The sequence below is a fragment of the Oryctolagus cuniculus genome, chromosome 14 (assembly GCF_051225735.1).
Source record: "Oryctolagus cuniculus isolate XC-2025 breed Fujian yellow rabbit chromosome 14, ASM5122573v1, whole genome shotgun sequence".
NCBI lineage: Eukaryota > Metazoa > Chordata > Mammalia > Lagomorpha > Leporidae > Oryctolagus > Oryctolagus cuniculus.
The window spans coordinates 13,973,859-13,995,870 of NC_142880.1; the positions used below are offsets into that span (position 1 = coordinate 13,973,859).

At 41.4% G+C, this 22,012-nt stretch overlaps 1 long non-coding RNA gene across 11 annotated transcripts in view; it reads right to left on the reverse strand.

Moving 5' to 3' along the window:
- Nucleotides 1-859: 859 nt before the first annotated feature.
- LOC103349546 (uncharacterized) overlaps nucleotides 860-22,012 on the reverse strand; it is a 97,076-nt gene continuing 75,923 nt past the window's right edge. For 7 of the 11 annotated variants that reach the window (XR_016220492.1, XR_016220489.1, XR_016220488.1 and 4 more), the window contains one exon: nucleotides 942-1,376. This is a non-coding gene — a long non-coding RNA (uncharacterized LOC103349546). Of the gene's footprint in view, nucleotides 1,377-22,012 lie in introns of all 11 variants that reach the window. The other 4 variants (XR_016220493.1, XR_016220487.1, XR_016220486.1 and 1 more) reach the window with 1 other exon arrangement.

The window sequence follows — 22,012 nt, forward strand, 5'->3', positions numbered from 1 at the left end:
TGTTCCTAAAGTTGTAGTTACAAAATTCATGAAGTTTGTTTACCTTAAATAAAAGGTTTCTGGGGGGGAAAAAGAAGCATTCTCTGTGTCTCTCTACTTCTCTAATCGTTTTTGAAAGATCCTGATTTTTGGAGATATTACAATGCAAAATAAATGTTCATTTTCAAATCTACGACATAGGGGAAAGATGTATCTTGAAAAGGAAAGGAAAATCCATAATCATCAAAAGCTTGAAGAAACCCAAGTACCCACATGCAGAATGTTGTGTACACATACAATGGAACAGTATTCTGCCTTTAAAAAAGAGGAAAAATCTGACATGTGCAACAATATGGATCAAGCTTGAAGATGTACTAAGGGAAATAAGTTGCTCACAAAAGAACAAATACTCCATGATTCCACTTAGATGAGGAGGCTAGAGTAGTTAAATTCAGAGTCGGAAAGAATAACACTGGTTGTCAGGGAGAGTGGGGAGGGATTAATGGGGAGTTAGTGACGAACAGACACGGAATTTCAGCTGGGAAAGATGAAAAGGTTCTGGAGAGGAAGGGTGGTGATTGCTGCACAGAAGGTGAATGGAACTGAACACCACAGGCCGGCAAACTTGCAGAGGCTGAAACAGTGAGATTTATGATATATCTATCATAAAATACTCCAGGAAAGGAGGAAAAAAAAAACTAGATACTGAAGGAAAAAATTACTGCCCGAGTTGGAAAATGTGAAGTGCACTAATTATTGCTCCAATAAAAATCCAATATATTCCTGGAAAACATAAGCTTTGGAATAGGTAGCTAGTTTTTGCAAAATATAAACAGCAATAGGAAATCCTTCTATCGTATAAACATAGAAATCTGAAGGATACCCTGAGCTCGAATCTTTATTGCAATAATCAGAAACATAATTTAACTTAGTAGTAAATGTAAACTTTTTAACAGAGCAAATAAAATTGATCATAAGCTATTTATTAAATCTCTACAATACAAATCACACCGAGTAGGACACAGATGTTGCTTTGACTTAAAAAAAATAAAAACACAGACAACAGGCAGAGAAAGAATACATAGATAATAAATGGGAAGTAGGCCGGCGCCACGGCTCACTTGGCTAATCCTCTGCCTGCAGCACTGGCACCCCGGGTTCTAGTCCTGGTTGGGCGCCGGATTCTGTCCCAGTTGCTCCTCTTCCAGTCCAGCTCTCTGCTATGGCCTGGGAGTGCAGTGGAGGATGGCCCAGGTCCTTGGGCCCTGCACCTGCGTGGGAGACCAGGAGGAAGCACCTGGCTCCTGGCTTTGGATCGGCGCAGGGCGCCAGACGCAGTGGCCATTTTGGGGGTGAACCAATGGAAAAGGAAGACCGTTCTCTCTCTATAACTCTGCCTGTAAAAATAAATAAAAAAAATTAATGGGAAATAAATAGGTGAGATTAAACATATACACTGGTTAAACATTTAAGTCCAAGTGAATTCTAGGGCAGCTGTTGTTAGATTCATATGCAGATAAAATAAGGAATAAAAGCAGTCTCAGGAATAAAAACAGGGCAAGTGTTTGGCACAGCAGCTAAGACATGCATGGGACACCCACATCCCATGAATGCCGGAGTCCAAATCCTGGCTCTGCTCCCAACTCCAGCTTTCTGCTAATGTATGGCACAAGTACTTGGGTCCTGCCTACCTGCATGGAGACCCAGAAGATGTTCTTGGTTCCTGCCAGACACAGCTGTTACAGGCATTTTGGAGTAAACCAGTGGATGGAAACTCTCATTCTGTTTCTCTTTTTTATTTCACTATTTATTTTATTTTTATTTCAAATAAATGAAAGATAAATAATAAGTAAACTTAGAAAGCAGACTCAAATGATCATTTATGTAAAAACATTCATCTAAAAATTTAAAAAGCCAATCCAAAAAGGTACTTAGTTTCAGTTGATCAATGGGTCCACTTTAAAATGACTCTAGCAAAGACTTAAAACAAAAAGAGCTTTTAACTGCTGCCTTCCAGGAAGCTCATTAGTAGGAAGCAAAGGTGGTACTCAGTTCCCGGGGACGCTGATAGGGGATCAGGTGTCTCAAGTTGCGGCTGAACCTGTTGCACGTAACACCCACCCCAGACAATCTAGTTTAAACACACAGTGGTAGAGACAAAATAGAAAAAAAATAGTTTTATGGATGACTAAAATAACAGAAAATCAGTGGTGGTAAAAGGCAAGTGTCTTAATCCATTTGCTGTTGCTCTAACAAAATATCTGAGACTGACTAGTTTGGAAAGAATAGACATTTATCTGGCTCATGGTTCTAGAATCTGCAAACCCAACAGCACAATGCTGGCATCTGCTCAGCCACCAGTGGGGGCCTCATGCTATCATCACATGGCTGAGGATATTGCATGTCGAAAGAGAGCAGCCATGCCAGCCCCAGTCTCCCTTTCTCTACTTATGAAGTCACAAATGCCGCCACGGGAGCCTCATCTAACCCTAATCATCTCACAATGGCTCCCCTCCAAGTTCCCTTCACATATGGATTTGAGTGACATTTCCAACACATAAATTTCAGGGAAGCACATTCCACAGCACCAGATATTTCATTTTCTTTAAATTTTTAATTTTAAAAGCAAAAACTTGTCAGTGAACCAGTTCAGTAATGGGAATGAAGCAACATGCATCCAAAGATAGTCTACAAAGAACTGTTTCCTATGTGATTGGCTTATTTTCTTCACTACTAATTCACAAAACAAAGAAGTAAAAATACTCCTAGTTCCTGTCTTATAAAGATGTCTTCAGAGATTTTAAGATAGCTCTTTCTACCTGGGGGACATTTAACTCACAATTGAATGCCATCTCTTTTTTTTTTTAAGATTTATTTATTTATTTGAAAGTCAGAGTTACACAGAGCGAGAAGGAGAGGCAGATAGAGAGAGGTCTTCCATCCGTTGGTTCACTCCCCAGTTGGCTGCAACGGCCGGGCAGCGTGGTTCTGAAACCAGGAGCCAAGAGCTTACTTGGGGTCTTCCCATGCAGGTGCAGGGGCCCAAGGACTTGGCCATCTTCTACTACCTTCCCAGGACACAGCAGGGAGCTGGGTCGGAAGTGGAGCAGGCGAGTCTCCACTGTTTTTTTTTTTTTTAAGATTTTATTTATTTATTTATTTAAAAGGCAAAGTGTCAGAGAGAGAGAGAGAGACTGAGAGAGGCAGAGAGATCTTCTGTCTGCTGGTTCACTCCCCAAATAGCTACAAGAGTGAGATTTGGGCCAGGCTGAACTTAGGAACCAGAAACTTCATACAAGATCTCCCATGTGGGTAGCAGGGGCCCAAGTACTTGGGTCATTTTCTGTTGCTTCTCCAGGTGCATTGTCAGTGCTACACAGTGGTTTTTAAAATCCATTTTCCTATTTAGTTTTGAGTACAGTGTAATAATTTGACCAATACTATGTGCTGTAGGAGAAAAACTTCCACGTAAGGATAACTTCCTACAACACAGAGTTGCAGGAGGTCTACAAAAAGTTCATAAAAAGATCTATGAATTTCAAAAAAAAAAGTTTTTCACCAAAATAAACTTGTCTCTAAATTGTTTTCCACAAGCTTTTTGAAATCCCCTCCTATTTCTTTCCCATAAGAAGTTCAAAACAGATGTTCCTAATTATCAAGTGGCTCTACTCCAAGCATGAGTCAGGGTCTCAAATTCCATCTGTGGCTCAGCTAGTTCAGTGCATGTCCATCTGGAAAAAAGGGAAGGAAATTTGATGGGCCATGTCTGAGGGTGCCACCCATGGCCTCTACCCACAAGCCACTGGCCATCACCTGTTTCAACAGGGACAGGTAAAAGTAGTACAGTGGTACAGCTAGGTAGAAGGGGAAATGTTTTTGTAGACAGCCATGTGGTCTCTGCTAGAGCGGGGCTCTGCCTTTAAATCTCTGTATTAAACCATGGACCTGACCCATAACCGTTGAATAAATGTGTGAATGAGAAGTAACAGCTCTTGTAACTGCTAACACTGCAGAGACTGTACAATCACCCACAAAGCAGAAGTCCATGGAGAACCTAGCAAAGACTCAGAGGAGACCCAGAAGGGATTCCTAACAAATTGGAAATTAGTTCTCCAAGCAATGGCTAAGAGTTTAGATTGTTATTCATGGAATAAAATATATGAGAAAAAAATCATACACTATAAATTTGCCACAGTTTAATGAAAGCACTTAAGATATTATACCACCCAACTTTCCTATTGGTTATTAAAGATTAAATATATATAAAATTATATAATATTTGTAATATATATATATAACATTATATATGGCTATAGATCCTGAATAACAGGGAAAACAGTAATATATATTAGCATTACAACATCATGGTTAAAAATGGTGCTTTTGGGAGCCAGCATTGTGGCTCAGCGGGTTAAGGCACTTGAGATGTTCATATCCCATACGATCCCCAGTTTGAGTCTCGGTTGCTCTGGTTCTGATCCAGCTTCCTGCTAATTCACCTGGAAAGGTAGAAGATGGCCAAAGTACTTGGACCCTTGCCAGCCATGTGGGAGACCTGGATAGAGTTCCAGCCTCGACTTTGGCTTGACCCAGAAAAGACTACTGGAGCTATCTGGGGAGTGAACCAGCAGATGGAATATTAATATTCATTCTCTCTCATCCTCATTCTTCTTCCCATTCTTCTCTCTCTCTCCCTCCCTCCCTTCACTGTTGCTTTCCCTTTCAAATAAATAAATTTTAATATGGTGCTTCAGAATCAAACTTGAGTTTCCTTGTTGATCCTAACATTATAAATGTGTGACACTGGGGAAGTTGCTTCATCATTCTGACCTCCATGAAAGGAAGATAATGAAGGTACAATAAAATGATTTCATGTGTACTGACCCACTGCACTGAAAAGATCAGTTTAAGAGTAAAATGAGTGGCTGGCATTGTGGCACAGCCTGTTAAGCCACCACCAATGATGCCAGCATCCCAAATGACCACTGGTTCAATCCCTAGCTGCTCCACTTTTCCACCAACTTTCTGCTAATGTCTCTGAGAAAGCAGCAGAAGATGGACCAAGTGTTTGGGGCCCTGTACCCATGAGAGAAATATGGATAGAGTTCTGATATCCTGGCTTCAGCCTGATCCAGCCCCACTTGTTGTAGCCATTTGGAGAGTGAGGTGAAGTTAAAGTATTTTCAGAGGTTAAGTACTTTGATTGATAAAAGTGCTGAGATTCTAAGATGGTGGAATAGGGAAGAGCATACTGGTCTAGACTAGGGGTGAATAGTGGAAAAAAAGTATACAATGTATATTCTCAGGGGAGAGTTGGAGAGAAAACCACAACAGAAATTCTATGGAAGGAAGAGGAATGCCATGGATTGGTGTGGAAGGTGCAGATGTGCAGCACAAACACAGACACAACACACAACCCCAGCAGCTGAGACAGCAGGAGAAAACGCAAGCTTTGTAGAATGAGGTGAGATCAGATTGCAGCAGCCTGTGCCACTGGTGATACAGCTGGAGGGAGAGCATGGCATGAATCCAGCCTACAGCCCTGAGGGTTTTCTAACCCAGTAGAAAAAAAAAAGAAAAGGGTACTCTTCTCTCCCCCACCCACAATGGTGCCTGGCAACCAGCTGAGAAAGGGCAGTGCCATTTAAGATAAGAGCAGCAGCTGCAGAACCTCTTGTGCATGTATCCAGCAACGGGCTGGGACAAGACGCCATCTTGTCAGCAGTAAAGGCGGGGAGTTTCCATGTTGGACAAGGACGTAATTTCGTTCAACCTGAAGAACCTTAAAAATCAAACCAAGATGGAGTGACCTAAGCCAATACCATTAAAAACAAGAAGTTACCTTTGCCCCAAATAAAATTAAAGTTTAAAAATTATAGCCCTAAACTTTTTCCCCCAAAGCTAAAATTAGGTGCAGCTATAAAAGTAAGGGACCCTATGCTTAGTTAGCTGTGACACTTGTGCCTGGCTGTGCTAAGACCTAACCCAGTTTGTATGCCCCCTAATACTCAAATAACAGTGTGGGAAGCAGGACGCCGCTCTCCCACCAGGGGAACAAAGGGAGCGAGACGTCGTCCCCCTCAGGGTGAACAAGATGGCGCTGGCAGGGAAAGGAACTACTAAAGAAGTAAACAACAAAATGGTGACGAGGTGCATGCCTCCCATGTGATCCCGTAGCTGATTGGATAGAAGACGCATGCCCTTCACATGATCAGCTCACGGATTGGACTGCTGTGTGCATGCCTCCCATAGCTGATTGGACAGAAGACGCATGCACTTCACATGATCAGCTCACGGATTGGACTGCTGTGTGCATGGACTCTATAGTGCTTTTGATTGGTCGCTGCGGGTATATAAACTGTGTGGCTTTGTGCTGGGGGCACTCTCTGGACTCCCGAGTTCAGGAGGCTCGTCTGCGCAGACGCCAAATAAATCCTCTTGCTTTTGCATCAGCTGGTCTGGACTCTGAGTCTTTGGGGTGTGCTTCTCGACGTGTTAGCATCCTCACTCCGAGGGTCTAACAAACCAAAGCTATGCAATAATACTTCAAACTCTTATCTATGTATTCCAGTTATTCTGAGTACAGTATGATATTTGTGACATTACCAAATGCAGTAAATTCTAGGGGAACACATGCTCTTGTGCATGCGTGTGAGACCCAGAGATTCTAGTAGAGGGAAAAATCCACATTCCCCACTGACTGATGCTGACTGAGAGGCATGACATGGGGCAGGCACCCATGTAGGACTGTGAGGTACTGCCAGCATCTCAACATATCACCTAAGCTCAAACTGCCTAGGTGGAGTGCCCACAGCAAGCTGGCTCTGGGAACATCTCTGCCATTCTGTGCTTGGGACAGGAAGGTGGGGCAGAGGGGATCACATGCACCCCATGATGGTGGGAGTCTTGTGCCCTGAGATTGTGGGAATCTCTGTGAGTGTACAAGAGGGTACCGGGTGTAGCTGGGTCTCTGGGCAATCTATGCAAGGGACTCTACATGTTCAGAGATCTCTGATTGCCTGGAGTGGGTCACTGCCAATAAGATCTGTGCTCGTGCTGAAGACTGCACAGATCCTTTGTGTGGCTCATATCACAGTGGGGATGAGTATTGCACCCGCTCTGTGCTAACACCTGGGTATTGCTCAACTTGGAAGAAAGGAGGTGAGGATGTGATTACACCAACAGAGGTGATCATACTGTTCTTTCTGTTAAAGAGAAGAGCTACTATACCCAACTCAAGTGTCACCCCCTAGATACTTGCCCTACCCTAGAGCACTTACCAGAGTTCCCTGGCCTCAAACAACACACCTCTGGGTATTCACTGTAACAGCACAGAGGTATAATTCAAAGATAAAAGCCATCAGAGGAAAATACCAACAAGTATCTCCAAAAATGCCTAAAAATAAATGGAGAAATTCAATAAACAATAAGAAAGACACCATGACCCATGCCCAAAAGAATACAACACTTTGTATTGGAATGTGAAGATGAAGAGATTGATGAAATGCCTGAAACAGAACTCAAGAGATTAATCTCATGATCACTCAGAAGCAATGACAAGCAAATTAAAGAAATCCATACATGACAAGAAAGAAAAATCCTAAGAAATTGATATTTTGAAGAGAAATCAAAATGAAATATTAGACATGAAGAATTCAATATGTCAAATAAAAAATACAGAGGAAACCCTTAACAACAGACTTGGTGAGGCAAGAGAAAGAATATTGAGCTAAAAGACAAATCTTGGAAATATTTTGGTCAGAAAAAAAAGAGGAAGCAATGAGAAAAATTAAAAACCAAGTGGCAATTTTATGAGATACTATCAAATGACCCAGCATATGGATCTTAGCACTTCCTGAAGGTGTGTAAAGAGAATGGTTCAGCAACAACAGGAGTCACTGTGCACTTGCTCCCCATGTAGGATCTCTGTCCTCAATGTGTTGTACTATGAAAATTAACAATAAAACTAGTCTTCAAACAGTACTTTATACTTTGTGTGTCTGTGTGGGCGAAAACTATTAAAATTTTTACTTAGTTGATCTTCTGTATACAAAGATAATTGAAAATGAATCTTGGCCGGTGCTGCGGCTCACTAGGCTAGTCCTCCGCCGTGCGGTGCCAGCACACCAGGTTCTAGTCCCGGTCGGGGCGCCGGATTCTGTCCCGGTAGCCCCTCTTCCAGGCCAGCTCTCTGCTGTGGCCAGGGAGTGCAGTGGAGGATGGCCCAAGTGCTTGGGCCCTGCACCCCATGGGAGACCAGGATAAGTACCTGGCTCCTGCCATCGGATCAGCGCAGTGCGCCGGCCGCAGCGGACATTGGAGGGTGAAACAACCGCAAAGGAAGACCTTTCTCTCTGTCTCTTTCTCTCTCACTGTCCACTCTGCCTGTCAAAAAAAAAAAAAATTCATCATCATTTATGAAATTTATATTTATTAAATAAAAGTTTTCTATAAAAATAAATTCCCAGTTTTAAAAAGAGAGGGGGGGGGGATTAGAAGGCCTATTCAGTTAAATAATTACAGAAAAATTCCCTAATTTCAATAAAGAAAAAGATGCCCAACACACAAAGCACATAGAATTCCTTATAGACATGATTACATGAGATCTTCACATTGTGGTCAAAATTTCAATAGTAAAGCAAAAGAAAAGATTCTAAAATGTGCATGCAAGAAGCACCATATTACATTCAGAAGATCTCCAGTTAGACTTAATGATAGACTTCTCAGAGTGCAGTGGAGGATGGCCCAAGTCCTTGGGCCCTGCACCCCATTGGGGACCAGGAGAAGTACCTGGCTCCTGCCATCAGATCAGCGTGGTGCGCCGGCCGCGCCGGCCATTGGAGGGTGAACCAACGGCAAAGGAAGACCTTTCTCTCTGTCTCTCTCTCTCACTGTCCACTCTGCCTGTCAAAAAAAAAAAAAATGATAGACTTCTCATAAGAAACCCTATAGGCTAGTAGAGAGTAGAGAGACATAGTTCAAGTCTTAAGAGAAAACAACCATCAACCCAGAAAACTGTACCAAGCAAAGTTCTTAGTTATGAATGAAGATGAAACAAAGACCTTACATAACAAATAGAAATTAAAAGAATTTGTTAACACCTGTCCAGGCTTACAAAAGATGCTTAAGGATGAGCTATGCACAGAAAAAGAGAGAATCATCATTATAAAAGAATGTGAAGCCAAAAAAATCTTCCAATGAAAGTACAAAGGAAACCCAAATTAAATAATTGGAATATTTATGGAAAAATAGCATGGTCAAGTCATTCCTTATCAATAGTGACCTTGAATGTAAATGGCCTAAACTCTCCAATTAAAAGACACAGGTGGGAACTCATTTGGCAGCACATATACTAAAAAAGATACAGGCAGGCTGAACAAATTTAAAAACAATACCCATCTATTTGCTGCTGACAAGAAACATACCACACCAACAAAGATACACACAGACTGAAAGTGAAAGTATGGAAAAAGATATTCCATGCTAACAGAAAGCAGAAACTAGCAAATGTAGCCATTCTAATAACAGACAAAATAGACTTTAACAAAAAAGACTGTTAAAAGAGACAAAGAAGGACACTATGTAATGATTAAAGGATCAATTTAACAGGAGGATGTGACCATAATAATTTTATATGTACCTAATGTCAGGGTGCCTGGATATTTAAAACATCTAAAGGGAGACACAGACTCCAATGCAATAGGAATGGGGGACTTTAATACCCCACTGACATCATTGGACATATCAACCAGACAGAATATCAACAAGGAAACAGAGATAATCGACACTGTGGAACACATGGACCTAACTGAAATCTACAGAACCTCTCATCCCACTGTTGCAGAATACATGTTCTTTTCATCAGTGCATGGAACTTTCTCTAGGATAGACCATGTGCTAGGCCACAAACAAGTCTCACCAAATTAAAAAATCAAAATCTTAACATGCTTCTTTTCTGACCACAATGGAATTAAATTGGAAATTAACAACAAGAATCTCAAAAACACATCCAAGCACATGGAGACTGAACAACATGTTCCTGAATGAACAGCGGATCATAGAGAAATGAAAATAGAAATCAAAATATTTCTGAAAACAAATGAAGATAACAATACAACATAACAAAACTTATGGGATACAGCCAAAGAAGCGTTAAGAGGGAAGTTTACATGTGAGAAAGAGGAGGAGGAAGAGGAAGAATCACTATGTTCCTAAAAATCTGTATATATGAAATACACGAAACTTGCATATCTTAAATAAGATTTTAAAAAGAGGAAAGTTTGTAACAATCAGTGCCTACATCAGGAAATGGGAGAGGCACCAAATAAATGAGCAAACAATGCACGTCAAGGACCTAGGAAAACAACGAACCAAACCCAAAATTAGTAAGAAGAAAGGTATAATTAAAATAAGAGAATAAACAAAATTGAAACAAAAAAATAAAAAGATCATGGAAATGAAAAGCAATGAAGAGCTGGTGTTTTGGAAAAATAAACAAAATTGATACACCACTGGCCCAACTAACCCAAAAAAGAGGGTGAAGACCCAAATCAATAGAATTAACAAAAATGGACATGCAACAACAGATACCACAGAAATAAAAAGAAACAGTAGGAGTTACTACAAACATCCATTTGCCAAAGAATCAGAAAATCTAGAAGAAATGGATAGATTCCTAGACACATAAAATCTACCAAAGCTGAGCCATAAAGACATAGAGAACCTAAATAGACCAATAACCAGGATGGAGATTGAATCAGTAGCAAAGGCACTTCACCAAAGAAAAGCCCAGGACTGGATGGATTCATTGCTGAATTCTACCAGACTTTAAAAGAAGAAATATTTCCAATTCTTCTCAAGCTATTCAAAACAATTCAAATGGAGGGATTACTCCCTAACTCCTATGAAGCCAGCATCACCTTACTTCCTAAACCAGAAAAAGAAATAACATAGAAAAAGAACTGTAGCACAAAATCCCTGATGAACATAGATGCAAAAATCATCAACAAAATACAAGCTAATCAAATTCAACAACAATTAAAATGATCATTCACTTCAACCACATTGGATTTATCTCTGCTATGCGGGGATGGTTCAACATTTGCCAATCAATAAATGTGATATAACACATTAACAAACTGAAGAAGAAAAACCATGTTATTTCAATAGATACAGAGAAAGCATCTGATAAAATTACAACCTTTCAAGGAAAAAATCTTAAGCACCTTGGGTATAGAAGGAATATTCCTCAACACAATCAAATCAATTTATGACAAGCCCATAGCCAGCATTCTATTGAATCTGGGAAAGTTGAAAGCATTCCCACTAAGATTTGGAACTAGAAAAGGATTTCCACTCACCACTGCTATTCAAAATATTCCTGAAAGTTTAGCCAGAGTCATTAGGAAAGGAAAAGAAATTAAAGGGATACAAATTAGAAAAGAGGAAGTCAAACTATTCCTATTTGCAGAAGACATGATTTTGTATATAAGGGAACCAAATGACTCCACTGAAAGACTATCTTAACTCAAAAACAGTAACACACAAAAATAAATAGCCTTTGTATACACAGACAATGCCATGGCTAAGAAAGAACTTCTAAAATCAATCCCATTCATAATAACTACCAGAAAATGAAAGACCTTGGAATAAATTTATCCAAATATATCAAAGAACTCTATGAAGAAATTCATAAAACATTAAAGAGAGAAATAGAAGAAGACACAGAAAAAGAAAAAATCTTTCATGTTCATGGATTGGAAGAATCAATATCATCAAAATGTCCATACTACCAAAAGCAATTTACAGATTCAATGCAATCCTAACCAAAATTCCACTAACATTCTTCTCAAATCTAGAAAAAAAATGCTAAAATTTATAGGTAAACACAAGAGACCCTGGATAGCTAAAAAAAAATCATACAATAAAAAAACAAATCTAGAGGTATTACAATGCCAAATTTCAAGACATACTACAAGGTAGTTATAATCAAAATGGCCTGATACTGGCAAAACAATAGATGTGTAGACCAATGGAACAGAATAGAAGCTCCAGAAATCAATCCACACATCTACAACCAACTTATCTTTAACAAACAAGCTAAAATCAATCCCTGAAGCAAGGAAGGTCTCTTCAACAAATGATGCTGGGAAAATTGGATCTCTGCATTTCAAGTACGAAACAAGATCCCTACTTTACACCTGACATGAAAACCCATTCAAAATGGATCAAAGACCTAAATATATGACCTGATAGCATCAAATTACTACAGAACATTGGGTAAACCCTCCAAGATATTGGCATAGGCAAAGACTTCTTGGAAAAGAGCCCAGAAGTACAGGCAATCAAAGCCAAAATTAACAAATGGGAGGAGATCAAACTGAGAAGCTTCTGTACTGCATAAGAAACACTCAGCAACATGTGGAGACAACCAACAGAATGGGAGAAAATATGTGCAAACTATGCAACTGCTAAAGGATTAATATCCAGAATCCATAAAGAACTCAAGAAACTAAACAACAACAAAACAAACAATCTACTTAAGAAATTACATGTATTAAATAGTACATCAACAGTCAGGACAAGGGCTGATCAAGTCACTGTTTCTCATAGTGTCCACTTCACTTCAGCAGGTTTCCTTTTTGGTGCTTGGTTAGTTGTCACCAATCAGGGAGAACATACGATATTTGTCCCTTTGGGACTGGCTTAATTCACTCAGCCTGGTGTTTTCCAGATTCCTCCATTTTGTTGCAAATGACCATATTTCATTGTTTTTGACTGCTGTATAGTATTCTATAGAGTACATATCCCACAATTTCTTTATCCGGTCTACTGTTGATGGGCATTTAGGTTGATTCCAGGTCTTAGCTATTGAGAATTGAGCTACAATAAACAATAAGGGGCACACAGCTTTTTTGTTTGGCAATTTAATTTCCTTTGGGTAAATTCCAAGGAGTGGGATGGCTGGGTTGAATGGTAGGGTTATCTTCAGGTTTCTGAGGAATCTCCAGACTAACTTCCATAGTGGCTTTACCAGTTTGCATTCCCACCAACAATGGGTTAGTGTCCCTTTTTCCCCAAATCCTGCCAGCATCTGTTGTTGTTAGATTTCTGCATCTGAGCCATTCTAACTGGGGTGAGTTGAAACCTCATTGTGGTTTTGATTTGCATTTCCCTGATGGCTAGTGATCTTGAACATTTTTTCATGTGCCTGTTGGCCATTTGGATTTCCTCTTTTGAAAAATGTCTATTGAGGTCCTTGGCCCATCTCTTAAGTGGGTTGTTTGTTTTGATGTTGTGGAATTTCTTGATCTCTTTGTAGATTCTGGTTATTAACCCTTTATCTGTTGCATAATTTGCAAATATTTTCTCCCATTCTGTCGGTAGCCTCTTCACTTTCCTGACTGTTTCTTTTGCAGTTCAGAAACTTCTCAATTTGATGCAATCCCAATTGTTAATTTTGGCTTTGACTGTCTGAGCTTCCAGGGTCTTTTCAAAGAAGTCTTTGCCAGTACCTATATCTTGCAGGGTTTCTCTGATGTTCTCTAATAATTTGATGGTGTTGGGTCATAGATTTAAGTCTTTAATCCATGTTCAGTGGATTTTTGTGTAAGGTGAAAGGTAGGGGTCTTGCTTTATGCTTCCACACATGGAAATCCAGTTTTCCCAGCACCATTTATTGAACAGACTGTCCTTGATCCAGGGATTGGTTTTAGATCCTTGATAAGTTGGTGCCATGGCTCAATAGGCTAATCCTCCACCTAGTGGCGCTGGCACACTGGGTTCTAGTCCCGGTCGGGGCACCGGATTCTGTCTCAGTTGCCCCCCTCCCAGGCCAGCTCTCTGCTATGGCCTGGGAGTGAAGTGGAGGATGGCCCAAGTGCTTGGGCCCTGGACCCCACTGGAGACCAGGAGAAGCACCTGGCTCCTGCCTTCGGATCAGCGTGGTGCGCCGGCTGCGGCGGCCATTGGAGGGTGAACCAACTCCAAAAGGAAGACCTTTCTCTCTGTCTCTCTCTCTCACTCTCCACTCTGCCTGTCAAAAAAAAAAAAAAAAGTTCCTTGATCAAGCGTAATTTGACTGTAGATGTTTGGATTGATTTCTGGTTTTTTTATTCTGTTCCATTGGTCTATCCATCTGTTTCTGTACCAGTACCATGCTGTTTTGATAACAACTGCCCTGTAGCATGTCCTGAAATATGGTATTGTGATGCCTCCGAGTTTGTATTTGTTGTACAAGATTGCTTTAGCTATTTGAGGTCTCCTGTGTCTCTATATGAATTTCAGCATCATTTTTTCCAGATCTCAGAATGTCTTTGGTATTTTGATTGGCATTGCACTGAATCTATACATTGCTTTTGGGAGAATGGACATTTTGATGATATTGATTCTTCCAATACATGAGCATGGAAGATTTTTCCATTTTTTGGTATCCTCTTCTATTTCTTTCTTTAAGATTTTGTAATCTTCATTGTAGAGATCTTTAACGTCCTTGGTTAAGTTTATTCCAAGGTATTTGATTGTTTTTGTAGCTATTGTTCTAGTTAATACAATTGGTTGAACTCTTTAAATTAACACACAATTATTCTTAGGTGTTTAAATTTAACTGAAAAGTGATCCCTGTTAAATATAAGAGTGGGAATAAGAGAGGGAGGAGATGTGCAGTTCGGCACATGCTCAATCAGACTTGCCCCAAATGGTGGAGTTGGAAACATGCCAGGGGATTCCAATACAATCCCATCAAGGTGGCATGTACCAATGCCATCTCACTAGTCCAAGTGATCAACTTCAGTTCACAACTGATCACACTGATGGGTCTAAGAGTCAAAGGGATCACACAAACAAGACTAGTGTCTGCTAATACTAACTGATAGAATTAAGGAGAGAACGATCCAACATGGGAAGTGGGATACACAGCAGACCCATAGAATGGCAGATGTCCTAAACAGCTCTCTGGCCTCAGAATCAGCCCTTAAGGCATTCGGATCCGGCTGAAGAGTCCATGAGAGTATTTTAGGCATGGAAAGCCAAGACACACTGGCAAAAAAAAAAAAAAAAAAAAAAAAACCTAAATGAAAGATCTCTGCAAGTGAGATCCCAGTGGAAAGAATGGGGCCATCAAAGAAGGAGGTATCTTTCTCTGAAGGGAGGAGAGAACTTCTACTTTGACTATGACCCTGTCAGAATAAGATCGGAGTTGGTGAACTCAAAAGGCTTCCCTAGGCTTGGCAACTCATGACTAGAGCCTAGAGGGATTACTGACGCCACAAACAAGAGTGTCAAATTGTTAAGTCAACAACAGGAGTCACTGTGCACTTACTCCTCATGTAGGATCTTTGTCCTTAGTGTGCTGTACATTGAGATGTAATGCTATAACTAGTACTGAAACAGTATTTTACTCTTTATGTTCTCTGTGGGTGCAAACTGATGAAATTTTTACTTAATATATACTAAAATTGATCTTCTGTATATAAAGATAATTGAAAATGAATCTTAATGTGAATGGAATGGGAGAGGGTGTGGGAGATGGGAGGGGTGGGAGTGGGAGGGAAGTTATGGGGGGAAGCCATTGTAATCCATTAACTGTACTTTGGAAATTTATATTTACTAAATAAAAGTTAAGAAAATAAAAAAGAAATTACATGTACATATTTCATTCTACATATTTTTAGTTACCTGTGACTCGTACCATGCTTGGTCCAGGAATCAAGGCAGAAAACATGGCAAAAACAGTCCCTCCCTTCCTAGAGCTTAAACTTAGACAGAGAAGCACATATGAAATAGCCAACACTGCATTATTTGCTGAGTTGGCATTGTGACAAATGCAAGGAAGAATCAGTGCAGAAAGCTATGACAGAACATAATCAAGGGAGACAGCACTGGCCTGGGGGACTCAAGAAAGGCTCTAAGTAAAGTGGCATTGAGCAGAGTTCTGAGAGATGAGTGGAATTAACTGAAAGTTGGGGCAGGCAGAGCAGTGTGGAGTCAGGCCAGGGAATCTCTGCGGAGAACCAGAGAGAAAGCCAGCATAGCTGGAGTTGTGCTGCAAGAGAGGAACAGGCAGGAGCCACAATGAGACACTGGCCATTATTCTAATGCAATGGCAGATCATAGAAGGCATTGAAGAAAGGAAATTAATCATCAGGTTTGCTTTAAAAACCCACTCTGGCTGCAACTAGGTGAATGCTTCAGAGGAAGAAAGAGCTGTGCAGGGGACATGAGACTTTCCAGTGAAAGATAATGAACTGCAGGGAAGATAGGAAGAAGTGGATGGCACAGAGGCTCTTTGGAACCCTGGAAATGTCTCCTATTTTCCTAGGATAGCAGACAGTTTTTCAATTTTTATTTAATAAATATAAATTTTGAAAGTACAACTTTTGGATTATACAGGCTTCCCCCCCATAACCTCCCTCCCACCTGCAACCATCCCATCTCCCACTCCCTCTCCCATCCCATTCTTCATCAAGATTCATTTTCAATTATCTTTATATACAGAAGATCTACTTGGTAATACTAAGTGAAGATTGCAACAGACTGTACCCACAGAGACACACAAAGTATATTGTTTGAGTACTAGTTTTACCGTTAATTCGCATAGTACAACACATTAATGACAGAGATCCTACATGGGGAGTAGGTGCACAGTGACTCCCATTGTTGATTTAACAATTGACACTCTTATTTATGACGTTAGTAATCACCCAAGACTCTTGTCATGAGCTGCCAAGGCCATAGAAGCCTCTTGAGTTCACAAACTCCGATCTTATTTAAACAAGGCCATGGTCAAAGTGGAAGTTCTTTCCTCCCTTCAGAGAAAGGTACCTCCTTCTTTGATGGCCCGTTCTTTCCACTGGCATCTCACTCACAGAGATATTTCATTTAGGTCATTTTTTTTTTACCACAGTGCTTTGGCTTTCCATGCCTTCGAAACTCTCATGGGTAGAAAGCTAGATCAGAAGTAGAGCAGCCAGGTCATGAACCGGGACCACATGGGATACCAGCACAGCATGAGGGAGCCTTACTCGCTAAGCCACAGAGCTGACCCCCTGTGGTTTTTTAAACAATTAATTTGAGAGGTAGAGAAAGATACACAAAGAGAACTCCTATCTGATAGTTTATTCACGAAAGACCTGCAATAGATGGGACTAGGCTCCTGGCTGGGAACTCAATCCATGTCTCCCACGTGGGTGGCAGGAACCCAATTACTTGAGCCGTCAACACTACCACCAAAGGACTCTACTAGAAGGCTGGAGTCAGGAGCTACAACAGGGATGAATCCAGATACTCCAATATGGGACACAGGTGTCCTGGCCAGGATTTTAACCACTAGACCAAATATGGGACATAGGTGTCCTGACCAGTATTTTAACCACTAGACCAAATGCCTATCCTTGGGTTTTTGAGAGCATTTAGATTGAAAGTCCACTTAAAGGAAAAGTCCTCTCTTTTTTATATACCCAATTAACTTTTTAAAAATTTGCTTAAAGAGAAAATGTAAAATCAGTAGTAACTATCAACACGTAATACCATAAGTGAAATCAGAAAATACTGCTCAACTGACTGACACATAAGAATCACTCCTCTAGAAAATTAATGATGGTGGTTGTATCTGTTTGCTAGGGCTACTGTAATGAAGGACCATAAAGTGGTACCTTAAACAAGAAGTTATTGGACCACAGATCTGGATGCAGAAGTCCAGGGCTAAGATGTCCACAGGGCTGTGAGGGAGAGGCTAGTTCCATGTCCCTCTCCCAGCTCCTGAAAGGATGCTGGCCATCTTGCTGTGGCTTCTGCAGCACCCCCAGCACCCTGGCTTCATGTTCCCACAGTACCTTCCCTCCATGCATATCTGTCCAGACCCTTGTATGAGGACTTCTGTCACACTGGACCAGGGCCACCCTGCTCCAGAATGACCTCACCCTAACTGTACCTGCAACAACTCTATTTCTAAACAAGGTTATGTCCTGAGCTACTATAGATTAGTATTTAAACAGGTTTTTCTTTTTTGAGATGCAGAGAGACAGAAAGAGAGTGTCCATCTGTTAATTTATTGTCCCACATGCCCCCAACAGCTAGGACTGGATGGAGGCTGAAACCAGGAGCTGGGAACTCAATCTGGGTCTCTCACATGGGCAGCAGAGACCCAATTATTGGACCATAGCCCCACCGCCTCCCAATGTCTGCTTGAGCATGAAGCTGGAGTCAGGAGCCAGGACCTGAACCCAGATACTCCGATATGGAAAACAGACATCCTAACAAGCATGGTAACCACTAGGCCAAACACCTATCTGCAACATATGAATTTTTAAAGTGATTTATTTCTTTATTTGAAAGGCAGAGTAAAGGGAAAGACAGAGAAAGAAAGATCTTCCATCCACTAGTTCACTTCCCAAATGGCTGCAATGGCTAGAGTGAGGCCAAGCTGAAGCCAGAAGCCTGAAACTCCATTCAGGTCTCCCATATGGGTGCAGGGGTCCAAGCACTCATGCCATCTTACCCAGCTTTTTCCCAGGAGCATTAACAAGGTGCTATATCAGAAGTGGAAAAGAAAAGACTGGAACCGGGTCTTTGATATGGCATGTTGGTGCTATAGCCAGCAGTTTAATCCACTCTTCTACAACACCAGCTGCCCAACAAATGATTTTTTGAGGGACACAATTCAAGCTACAACAGGATTTACGAGGTTCAAGTGCATTAGCCTCTCTATTCCTCCATACTTTGAATAAAGCTTTAACAGAGTCTCCCTATCCAGATGAGATTTTTCTGTTACAGGGCAGAGTTCTGCCCCAAACCCTGTGCTGTTTGAAGTGGAGTGATGTGATGGAGGACACCATGTACAAGGCCCCACTTAACAGCAGCAGCAGGACCAAGAATGGACTAGACTGATCCTGAGCTCTTGGAAGTGCCATATTTGTGCAGCAAGTTAGAGTACTTTGCTTTGACCAAAAAAAAAAAAAAAAGGTTTTAACAGTTTTTGATCCATTCACTTTTCCTGAAGTTCCATCAAAGTACAAAGAGACCTGCAGTACCCAAGGGGCCTTCTCGTGACACACAGACACATACTCAAAGTGATGCCAACAATTCACAGCTGATTTCCACACCAACTGTCCCTTGGATCACAAATGTCTCAGTTATCAGAGAACCTTCAGAAACACTAACTGGAGCATATGATATAGTTTCTCCTGCGGAGTTTTCATGAAAAACTTTACAGAATTATGGTATTGATGAACTTGATGTGACCATGCAGATTAGTCAGTCCAGGCAGGCATTTCCAAGAGATCTCAGCAAGACTTCATGGGAGATTCTAGAGGTGGCACATGTGGGTAGGGGCATCAGGAAGGGGAGCTAGAGGAAAGGTATTCAGGTGCCATCAGCAAACCCCAAGTCCAACCCCATCTGGACACTCCACTTTCATCTAAGTCTAAGGTACAGCTCTGTTTGCAGAAAGGATTTCACATGATGCAGGTGTCTGGCACAGTGGGTAGGATGCTGCTTGGGATACCTGTATCCCTGACTAGAGTGCCTGGGTTCAAGTCCTAGCTCTGCCCCCAATTCCAGCTTCCTGCTAATGCACACCTTGTGAGGCAGCAGATGATGGCTCAAGAACTTGGGTCCCTGCCACCCAGAAAACAGACTCAGATTGAGTTCTGGGCTCCTGTCTTCAGCCTGATACAGCCTCAACAGTTGGGGGCCTATGGGAGATAAACTAGTAAATGGATGTTCTCTGTCTCCCTCGATCTCTGTCGCTCTGCCTTTCAAATAAATAAAAAGGAAAGATTTTACATTCTATAGAAGATAAGAAATTTAGAGCCAGAGTTATTAAAACCCTTCTTACTAATCAAATGAGCAGCTGGACTGGGGGAAGTTTTCTTCTGCTAATTCATCTTCAGTCACATCTCTCCCATCTTTGCACAAACACAAGAAGGGAAACCCACCAAAGATCCTTGAAAGCAAATGCAGTGTCAGCCTGGCCTTGATCAGGTACATTTAGCATGGCTCAGTCTACATGTTTGTAAAAATAACACAAATCTCAGAGCAGTTTTAGCTCACCTCACTTGACATGGCAGAGATTTCCATGATACAATGATACAAAGATGTGACTCTGATGGTTGGCCTACTATCGTTCAAGTTAACAACTAATCTAGCTCTTTATTCCACACCTGCAATTCTTTCAATTCAGTGAAAAGCACCTTATTGATTAATTTATTTGATACAGAGAGACAGAAAACTCAATCCACTCTCCCAACACAATGCAGGCTCTCAACAAGGTGACTGGAACCCAAGCACTTGTGCCATCACTGCTGCCTCCCAGGTTGTGGGTTAACATAAAACTGGAGTCAGGAGCTAGAGCAATGTATGAAACCCATGTAATCTGATGTGGGATGCAGGTATCCTAAACAGAGTCTTAACTTCTAGGCTAACCACCTACCCTAAGTATTTCATTTTTAAAATATTTTTCATCTTTTAAAAATTTTGTGAAAGGGAGAAAGACAGATCTCCCATTGCTGGTTCCCTCTCAAAATGCCCTCAAGAGCCAGAGCTGGGAAAGACTGAAGCCAGGAGCCAAGAACTCCATCTGAGTCTCTCACATGGATGATAGAGACTTAAGAACTTGAGCAGTCATCCACTGTTTCCTGAGCTTGTTAGCAGGAAGCTGGATTCAAAGCAGAGGCAGAGGCAGGACTTGATCCAAGACTCTCAGAAGTTGCGGGCTGCCTAAGCAGGGGCTTAACCTGCTGAGTCACACACCACTCACCCAAGTATCTCATTTTTACAGGTCCAGTTAGCACAACTGAAGCTGATCTAACCAGAGAAGACTTCACAAATGAAACATTACAGTGAAGTGTCAAAGGGAGTAATAACCCTTTCTATTTGCTACAAATAAATGCTGTCAAGCCAACCTGAGCTGCTTTTCAACATTCAGTGTACTCACAAGTGGGTTATTTTACTCCTCATGTGAAATTTCAAGGTAAGCACGCACTTTCTTCTTTGTGCCCACGTGGCCCTGGGGCTGTCCTTCCCTCCTCTCCTCTGGGTCTTGGCCACTCCCCTTTGTTTGGGCAGAGATGGTCCTGGCCAGGACAGCAGGGATGAGAAAGGAAAGCATTCTCTTCCTCTCTGGATGGCAGTGAGGAAGGAGTTGAAAATGGAAAAAGGAGGACAATCAGGTAGTTGAAGATAAATAAAACCTCATTCTCATTTCCCCACCAATGATGGGTTGGGGTAGCTCAAGTGGGAGGAACGAGAAAGGGGAAAGGAGAAAGACTGAGGGCAGAGACAGCAGACAGAATAGGATGCATCCATTATGTCTTTGCTTTTCCTAAACTCTTGGAAGTTCGCTCACCCAGGAACAACATTCCAAGTAGCTTGAGTGAGAAAGAAGAATTTATTGGATGGCTGTAAAAACAGCTCACAGAAAGCACATGCAGACCACAGGAGGGGCTGACCTCTGCAGCAGCAGACTCACAGCTCCAGGGAAATTCTCTCTCTGCTTTTCTCATTGTCTTTCTCCATTTCTCTCTCCCCACCCAAAACCCAGGATTCCTCATTTCTTCTGTGTGCTGTTCACTCTTTTTCTGTGCATGCTGCCCTCTGCTTGTCCACTCACCCAACAGGCCTGGCTTCCTGTAGCTAAGGGGAAGTTCTTTGTTTAGAACAATGAGCAGTGGTTAACTGGTGTACCTATCCCCAGTTGCAAACTGTCAAGTTAAAATATTTGCTTAACCTAGTTTAGGTCAGCAGTCTACCTACAGCTCCACTGATTCTGGTGAGTTTTATCTCATTGCCAAGGTAGCTACTCTTATTGGGGAGAGGTACCATGGAGCAGACAGGGGAACTATGAGCTAAAAAGCAACCTAATGTATTTCTACATCCCTTGGAAAACCAGTCCTAACCTCTTAGCAGTGCCCTTGGTCTCTAGCCCTTAACATAAGAGTCTTAAACTTCTTAAAATATGTAGTGTTGTTCATAGTTGTTCAGATCACTTGCATCCAAGTATGTTTTATGAAAAAACACAGACACCTAGGCTCTTAAC